The sequence below is a fragment of the Bison bison genome, unplaced genomic scaffold (assembly GCF_000754665.1).
Source record: "Bison bison bison isolate TAMUID 2011002044 unplaced genomic scaffold, Bison_UMD1.0 scf7180017863978, whole genome shotgun sequence".
Classification (NCBI taxonomy): Eukaryota; Metazoa; Chordata; class Mammalia; order Artiodactyla; family Bovidae; genus Bison; species Bison bison.
The window spans coordinates 453,330-462,881 of record NW_011494550.1 but is presented as its reverse complement, the minus strand read 5'-3'; the positions used below and the strand labels follow the sequence as shown (position 1 = coordinate 462,881).

Genomic DNA, 9,552 nt, shown 5'->3' with positions numbered 1-9,552 from the left:
AAACAAAAAACTTCTACATGACTCTCTGTAGTGGCACTATCCACAATTGCCAAAAGTTGGATATTTGGGGAACAACTCAAGTATCCATTAACAGATGAATGAATAAATAAAATGAGGTATATCCATAACAAGGAATATTATTGGGTCATAAAAAGGAATGAAGCACTGATACATGCTACAACATGAATGAACTTTGAAAACATTATGCTAAATGAAAGGAACTGGATACAAAATGTCATATATTGTATAATTCCACGTATACGAAATGTGAAGAATGGGTAAATCCGTAGAGATAGATCCAGGAGCTGGAGGGTGGAGGAGAAAATGGAGAGTGACAGCTACTAGGTATAAAATTTCTTTTTTAGATGATGAAAATATCTTGGAACTAGTAGAAGTGTTGACTGCATAACGTTGTGAATGTACTCGATGCATGGACTCGAACACTTTATAATGGTCACAATGGTAAATTTTATGCTATGTGAATTTTGCCACAAGAAAAAAATGCTATTTTACCATACATTTCTTTTGTTAGTCTGGACTTTTCATATAATAATATATTGTGAACATCCTTCCACAACATACAGTCATCATCTTGGAGGTCTTTAGAATCTTTAAGTGTTAAGTGTTCAAGCCACTGTTTATTTTTGTAAATGGCATTATGTTAGAAAATAATTTAGTTTGTCTCACTTTATAAGAATTCTCTTCATGCACCTTGATGACTTGAAATATCACTACCAATTACATATTGAGTTACTTTTAATCACAAAATTTTGAGTGTAGAAATTTTATTTTTTAGCAATAGATACACATACATTTATGTTGGTGTGGTTTAACACTTTTTATGCAACACATAGGGCTTCATAATGCTACAGACACTGATGTTTTTGGTCCTATTAACAGAGGTAGACCACTGGAAGGAAGAAGGTGATGACACTTCAGCTCCCCCAGGTAAACACTGGTTTCATCCTCACACCAGTCTTATGGATTGGAGAAATTAACTCACTTGCTCAAGGTCACTCGATTAATGAGTGGTGGAGTGAGGGTAAATTTTATGAGCTTGGCTTCAGTGGTCATGCCTAACCTTCTAAGGAAGTGAAGTGATTTTTACTGGGTGTCTCAGCCCCAGTTGTGTCATATTACCTGGAGAACCTGTGCAGGCTTACAAGATGAGACTCTTTGATGAGTGGTGTCTAAAATTTTTAATTTAATATTTTTGACAGGGAATTCATTCACTCGTGTAGGAAATAAGATGCTCAATGAAAAGTATTGGTCTCCCTATATCCTTTGTTGGATACCAGGCCAGAAGAGGGTGGGTCACTACTGGCTTGCGCTCAGTGGCTCCACCCACAGCCAAAGTCCACCCTCAGCAGGCAGGATCAGCTACGGTTTCCTGAGTGACTCCTTGCCCAGCAGGATGCAGAAGCACAGCAGGGTGAGCGCCAGGACCACCCTCATCTCGGTCATGGCAAATGTCTGCCTGATGCAGTTCCTGTGGGTGAGAGTGGGGGCTCTGACTGCACTATCATTCCGGCCTCATTGCACCTGCAATCTGGCCTGCAACCCCCATCCATGATGGCAGAGGTAGAGGCTAATTGTGCCTGTGATCCCTCCGTGGGCTTGAATATGAACCTGGCCCCCGCTCCGGTCCTGAACTCAGACCAGCAAACAGGGAAATGGGGCTCTCAGCACACAACACACCCTCTTTGGGCCCACCACCATTCCCAGACTCTTACTCATTACGTCCAGGGGAGTGGAAGGGGGAGAGCCAGAACTCTATCTTTGTTTTCCCCACTCCTCTGCCCCACAGTTATGCCAGGAATCTAAGTCCCAGATCCTCCCCACGCCCCCAATCCCTACTTCAGATGCCCACTACCCTGACCTGGGCCCTGAAAAGAAGGGACCAAAGGCCAGAGGCGACTTCCCCTTGGTGTTTTCTGGCATGAAGTAGAAGGGGTCATAGACCTGGGGACAAGACAAGACAAACAGGGCTACTGTGTGGGATCTCCCAGGCTGTCCATTCTTAGAGAGGCAGACATGTGTATAATGGAGGGAAGTGATGTCTGCTATGCAAGTCAGAACTCTTTGCCCTTCCTTGCATCCCCCAAGGGGAGAGGGGGCAGCACCTCAGGGTCTGGCCATATAGATGGGTTATGGTGGGTCCTGAAAATATTGATGAAACAGATAACACCTGTGGAAGAAGAGGGGCCAGTTAGGACTAAGTCCAACCTGCTGATGAGCCCCTCTTTCTCACCAAGAACCTCTTCCCCTAGTCATTATGGGCACCTTTGGGGATGACCCGGCCATCTGGAAGCACAATGTCCTGGGTACAGCAGCAGGAGATGACCATGACTGGGGGATGCAGCTGCAGACTCCTTGATGCACATGGTCAGGAAGAGCAACTGGGTAAGGTCATCCCTAAGGAAACCATATGACATCCAGGGAGCAAAAAAAGAGACCCTCAGACCCTCCAACTGCCCTATAAGATCCCCTCTGCCTATAACAAAATCACAGATGGATCAAATAGCTCCAAACTCATGTTGTATACATTAAATATGTGCAGCCTTTTCTTTGTGTATCACACTTTAAAAAAATTGTCCTTAAAAAGAAGGAAAAGTAGTGCCACAGAAGTACCAGACAAAAGTTACTCACATGTTTTTAGAAGCCTTTCTGAGGAAAACTACAAAAATCTAACAAAATATTTACAAAATTGTATAAAATCAAAACACTCTTTGTGGCAAGACTGCAAAATCAGAAGGCAAATGCATAAGAAACAAAAGAAGCAGATTCAACATTTACTCTTTTTTGTTATGGCACTGGAGATACTAGCTAATGCAATTAGACAGGGGAAAAAGAGTAATGCCATTTGAAATATGGGGGAAAATGTGTCATTTTTTGCACATAGTGATGTTATACTTAGAAAAGAAGAGAAATCACTGGAAAACTTTCATAAACATTGAGGGTAAGATCCAGTAATGGGGCTGAATTCTTTTTTTAAAAAATTTCTTTCTTTTTGTGTGGTGATTTAAATAGATGATTCAGTTAATAGTTCAAAGTTGGAACAATGCAAAACATTACCCCTATGGGCCAACAACACTCATTTCTCCTCACAGTTTGCCTAGTGTTATTTTTATGTATCTTCCTAGAGGCATTTTTAAAAAAACTTTTTATTTTGTATTGGGGTATAGCTGTGAACAATGTTGTGATAGTTTCAGGTGTACAGCAAAGAGGCTCAGCCATACATATTCATGCATCAATTCTCCCCCACATTCCCCTCCCATCCAGGCTGCCACATAACACTGAGGAGAGTTCCATGTGCTATACAGTAGATCCTTGTGTATTGTCCATTTTAAATATGGTAGTGTGTACATGTTCATCTTAAACTCCCTAACTATCCTTCTCCCCCATCCTTCCCCCTGGCAACCATAAGTTCATCCTTTAAGTCTGTGAGTCTGTTTTTGTTTTGTAATTAAATTCACTTGTATAATTTCTTTTTAGATTCCACATATAAAGGATGTCATATATTTCTCCTTCTGTTTGACTTACTTCACTCAGTATGACAATTTCTAGGTCCATCCATGTTGCTGGAAATGGCATTTTTTTACTCTTTTTAATGGCTGAGTAATACTCCATTGTATATATCAAAGGTTTTGTTTCATTAAAAATTATATAGTAGCATAGTCTATACTATACCTACCGCTCTGTATTTATTTCATGTAGTAGCATATCAATGTCTTATTGTACACCCGCTGGGATTTATGTCATGATACAGCCTTCTTACTGTGGAGCTGTAATATAACTTCCCATAGTTTCCTCTAGAGCCTTTCAGTTCAGTTCAGTTCAGTTCAGTCGCTCAGTCGTGTCCGACTCTCCATGACCCCATGAACTGCAGCACGCCAGGCCTTCCTGTCCATCACCAACTCTCAGAGTTCACCCAAACTCATGTCCATTGAGTCGGTGATGCCATCCAGCCATCTTATCCTCTGTCATCCCCTTCTCCTCCTGCCCCCAATCCCTCCCAGCATCAGGGTCTTTTCCAAAGAGTCAACTCTTTGCATGACGTGGCCATAGTATTGGAGTTTCAGCTTCAACATCAGTCCTTCCAATGAACATCCAGGACTGATCTCCTTTAGGACGGACTAGTTTGATCTTGCAGTCCAAGGGACTCTCAAGAGTCTTCTCCAACACCACAGTTCAAAAGCATCAATTCTTCGGTGCTCTGCTTTCTTCACAGTCCAACTCTCACATCCATATATGACCACTGGAAAAACCATAGCCTTGACTAGACAGACCTTTGTTGGCAAACTAATATCTCTGCTTTTTAATATGCTATTTAGGTTGGTCATAACTTTCCTTCCAAGAAGTAAACGTCTTTTAATTTCATGGCTACAATCACCATCTGCAGTGATTTTGGAGCCCACCAAAATAGAGCCTTTAAGACTTCCTTATTATATATTTTAAATCTTTGATTTGTGTAGATGTTATTTTCTTGCCAGACATGAGAAGCAGGTTGAATTAACTTTTTCCCATGTAATTTCCCTGTTATTGCAAAAGTTTATATTATTATGATTATCTTTATTTCTCCTATTGATATGGGACTCCATATTTAGCAGTTACTAAGATCACTGAGCAAGAAATTGATATCCATAAATTATTAATTTTTCTATTAGAAAAAAATAGAAAAGATGATGATATAACATACATGAATTAAATTTAACAAGAAATGTGAATGTCTGTATTCAAAGTGAGCTTGTAAATGTCTCTCAATCCAGATAGACTATATTATTCACCATAGCAATAAGAGTACCTAAGGGTTTATTTAGCAAAAGCTGCCCAAGATCCCTATGCTAGAATTGTAGACTCTATTAAAAGACCAAGTATTATTTTACTATCCAGAATTGGATATCTGCTTCACACTCTGGGACAGTGTACTAACATTATGAAGTAATCTATGCTCCACAGGTCAATCATATATCAACCCCCTCCTTTCCCCCTTTATCTCTCTGTCTCTCTCCCTCTCTGCCTCCATCTCTTCATTTTGACCAGCTACCTTGTTGACTTTACCTCAAATGCATCCACCTCTCTACTGATCAACTTTCAGGGTCTGAGATGAGGCACTATTTTCCTCTACTAAGGCACTTTTTTTACCCTCTACTTTGTCTGTCTTACTCTAAACTGAAGCTCTGTCCATGTATACAGGGAGTTTCTTGACTGTAGCTCTGCCCATTTATACAGGGCACTTCTTGACTATTCCTCCATGATACTAGGAGATCCTGGAAGGCAAAGGCCGGGTCTAGGTTCTTCCTGAGTCTCCAGGACACAGAATGGCTGAGAAGAATTGGAGATGTCATAGAACTGAGAAGAGGGAAGAAGTGTGCTAGTGTTTGTTGAATGGGGACTGGATGGAGGAAGATGCAGGTATTCCTGGACAGGAACTCTTTAGTTCCTGAGAGTTCCATGTGAAACCTGGACTAAATAATATGAGGAATTAAGGAGAAGGATATGAAGAAACACTCAGGGGGTGGAGATGTTTGAAAACATGTAATTTTAGAGAGAAAAGTAAGAGAGTAGAGGGAAATTTCACTTACTGAATACGTGCTAAGTGCTATAATTTACCTTCACACATTGTCACTGATTATTTCAGAAATCCAGGTCTTTCTGTCTCAAAAGCCTGCAAACTTCCTCCTACTATACATGCTGTGTACCAGACCTTTTCTCTGGGTCTTCCCACTAAGAAATAATGACAAAGTCCACAAAAAGATTTTTTCTCTTCCCCAGCAAGAGAGCAGAGCCAGTGAGAGGGACTCAGAAAAATGCCACGAGGACTTGAATTCACCATTCAATCTCTTTAGGCTCACGGTCCTTCAGAAGTTCTTGCACCTCTTGCCAGCAATGCTCCTGATGTTCTGGGCACTTTGCAAGGTTGTACAGGATTCAGGAGAGGCCGCTGGCTATGGTGTCATGGCCTGAGGGGTAGCCAGACATGCTTGGGTCACTGGGCTACTTCAGCACCAGAAAGTGGACAGCACCCTAACAGAAAGGACCATGGGGAGGGTGGAGAGGCATGGGGGATGGTTCAGGGTCTACACACCTAGTCCCTGCAATGGAGGGACCCATGCTCCCCTCTGTAGTCCCACACTAGGACCCTCACTCTCAAACATGAATGTGTCAGCTTCAGCTCAGATATCTTCATCTGACAGACCTTTCCAATCTTCATCCTGGACAGAAAGCAAGATCCCCAGATTCACACTAGCTCTGAGGGCCCCTAAGCCTAAACTGAGATAATCTCTGAAACTGCATTATCCATCTAGACCTCCCATGCACTCTATCACCAGAGGCCCCATCCAGAGATCTCCTTGACCTCCTTGCCTCTTATGTCATCCATGGTAAAGAGAATCAAAGATTCATAGAAATTTTCATGTTTATACATGATGCAACCCAGGTTACAGGATGATTAAATGACAACTTGTCACGGAAGCTAGAATTTAAACATTGTCCCAAAGCCATTTGCTCACAGGCTAGGATAGTAAATCCAGAGATTCTTTAGTCTCCTGAAGATAAGGGATGGATTAGAAACCTATAGAACCTATAAACTTTGCCTTCTCACTGATAAGGATTTGTTTAAGTTCCAGAACAACCTCTCTCCCTCCCTTCCTCCTCCTTATTCCTCTCTCTCCATCTCTCTCTCCCCTTTCTCTATTTCCTTTCCCCTCACTCCCTATAGTGAAAGTGAATGTGAAAGTCTCTCAGTCGTGTCCAACTCTTTGTGACCCCATGGACTATACAGTCCATGGAATTCTCTAGGCCAGAATACTGGAGTGGGTAGCCTTTCCCTTCTCCAGGGGAACTTCCAAACCCAGGGATCGAACCCAGGTCTCCCGCATTGGAGGCAGATTCTTTACACAAGGGAAGCCCCTCACTGGCTAGGGTGAAGGGAAAGGAGAAGAAGGGAAGAAGGAGAAGATATATCAGCTGTCCTATATAAGTTCCAAATTTCAAAATCCAGAGGTACCTGTTCTGTGATGCAACCATGGTTGTATGTACAGGTAAAAGCATCATGGTGCCCTCAAAGGAATTTGGGGATGGGGAACCAGAGCTACAACTCTACTCTGACTACTGTTTCTACTATGAGAAATAAATATGCTGCTCTGATCCAGGCTTCCTTCTGTGTGTGTGTGTGTGTGTGTGTGTGTGTGTACACACACCCATATATGTGTATATATATGTATGCATGCATGCTCAGTCACACAGTCATGTTCAACTCTTTGTGACCCCATGCACTGTAGCCCACCAGGCTCCTCTGTCCATGGGATTATCCTGGCAAGAATACTGGAGTGGGTTGCCATTTCCTCCTCCAGGGGATCTTCCTGACCCAGGGATTGAACCCACACCTCCTGCAGCTCCTGCATTGCAGGTGGATTCTTTACCACTGAGCCATGTGGGAAGACCATGTATGCATGTATGTGTACATGTATATATACAGTCTGCCTCTGTGGTAGATAACTTACTAGCTTGGGAGTAGAGTAAAATCTCAGACCTTCACAGCTTCAGACTTAGCACCCCCCTGCAGACCAGTTTCACATGGTCATGTCTAAAACTTATCCATGACCCATTTCTCCCTTCCTCAAACACCTCCTTTGGCTCCCCAGTACCCTATGCATCCCATCCAAGATCTCTGATCAGTTCAAAGTTCATTCTACTTCTTGAACTCAGATCCCACAGCAGCCTACCTTGGTCATCAGGAGCACATCAGTGAAGTCCAAAGTCTTGGTCTTCACCTTGACCTTGAGGAAGTCATCAATACTCTCACTGAGGAGGGGCCAGCACTGCTCCTGGATGACCACATCTGTGCAGCCATGCACAAGGGCAAGTCCTGTAGAAGCACCGCCCATCTGGGGTGAGGAAGCCCAGGAAGTCCATGTGCAGGAAGATCTGACAGTGCAGTTTAGCCACAAGTGCACTGAGCTCCAAGAAGGCAGCAATATATTCACTGGGCTTCCTGAAGGATGAGAGCATGAAGGGAAGCCACCACTTAAGACACCGGAAGCCCAGAAGCTGGGGGCTAGCTACCTCCCTTCAGGAAGCTGAGGCTCCAGAAACAGATGGTTCACAGATACAGTGTGGGGATGAGCCAGGAGATGTAACTCTTCAGACTCTTCTCGACGCACATCCCATGTCCATGAGCTGACTCCATGCCCCAGGCACCTAGGGCATAACTTAGACATCAGGCTTCTCTCCTTTCTTTCTTTCCTAGTATCTGTCTGCTTCTCCTTTCCCATACTGTCCACTCTGCTCAGACCTTATCCTCTCCCAGCTGGTCAATGAGGATAATGCCTTCCCTAGTCTTCTTACATCCAGTTGTCAACATCATCCAGTGTCTACATTGTGGTCAGTCTTCTCTCCAGTTAGATGTCCAAGCTCAGCTTTGACCTCAACCCTCATCTACTCATACATCTTCCACAGCTCCTAGGAAACCTCAGATTAGTTCATATCTTCTGTCTGACTTCAGAATGTCCTTAAGACATTCCTTCCACCCCATACCCAAATTGTCCCCTTACTGTTGCACATACTTTGCTCATTCTAACCTCCTAGCATTTATTAAACAGTTCTGCCGACCTGTAAGGGTTGCTGTTTCTCTTTCCCTTTTTCCTGTCTTTCAATGTCCAGTTTGACCCATCTCCTCCAGGAAGGCCTTTCTGATTGTCCACCTCAGTCTCGCTCATTTACTCCTTTGGGTCTAGGGCTCATCTTCCCAGGCCCTGGGCCGAGCATTCACTCCTGGTAATTACTGTCGAAACTGAAGACCCCTTTCTGCAGACTGTCCAGGGTCATGAGGCTGATGTGTTCAAACATGTCCAGACGGGTGTGGCCCTTTTTAATCAGGTGCTGTCACTTGGGCTGGACAGAGAAGGGGACATGGCTGAGGTTGGAAACTGCCTCCTCTCTAACCCCAAACACCAAGACACACTCCCCAGACCCTGCCTCCTGGTCCTAGGCACCAATCTTCACAGATGACCAGGCTTGAGTGGGAGTGGAAATTGTTACATTAAGCCATGAAGTCCCCAGCCTGGGAGTCAGGAGACCTGCTATTAATATAACTTTGGTTCCTCCCACTACATTTTGTGCACTGTTGGTCAGCTTACTGCATAAAGTAACTGCACAGCAAATGTCAGATCTCATCATCTTCATTGTTAGAAATTGTTGAGGGAAAGGTGCCCTATGTTGAGAGAGGTAGTCCTCCATGGTTCCTGTGTACCTTTGTACTTTCTTGCTTCATATGCCAAAAAAACCCCCCAAAAAACTCTGATATTCTTTCAGTTCAGTTCAGTTCAGTCCCTCAGCCATGTCCAACTCTTTGTGACCCCATGAATCGCAGCACACCAGGCCTCCCTGTCCATCACCAACTCCCGGAGTTCACTCAGACTCATGTCCATCGAGTCAGTGATGCCAGCCAGCCATCTCATCCTCTGTCATCCCCTTTTCCTCCTGCCCCCAATCCCCCCCAGCATCAGAGTCTTTTCCAATGGGTCAACTCTTCGCATGAGGTGGCCAAAG

The 9,552-nt window shown here is 43.8% G+C and overlaps 1 pseudogene; it reads right to left on the bottom strand.

Annotated features, from left to right (window-relative positions):
• Positions 1–1,317: 1,317 nt before the first annotated feature.
• LOC104984323 overlaps positions 1,318–9,552 on the bottom strand; it is a 10,379-nt pseudogene continuing 2,144 nt past the window's right edge.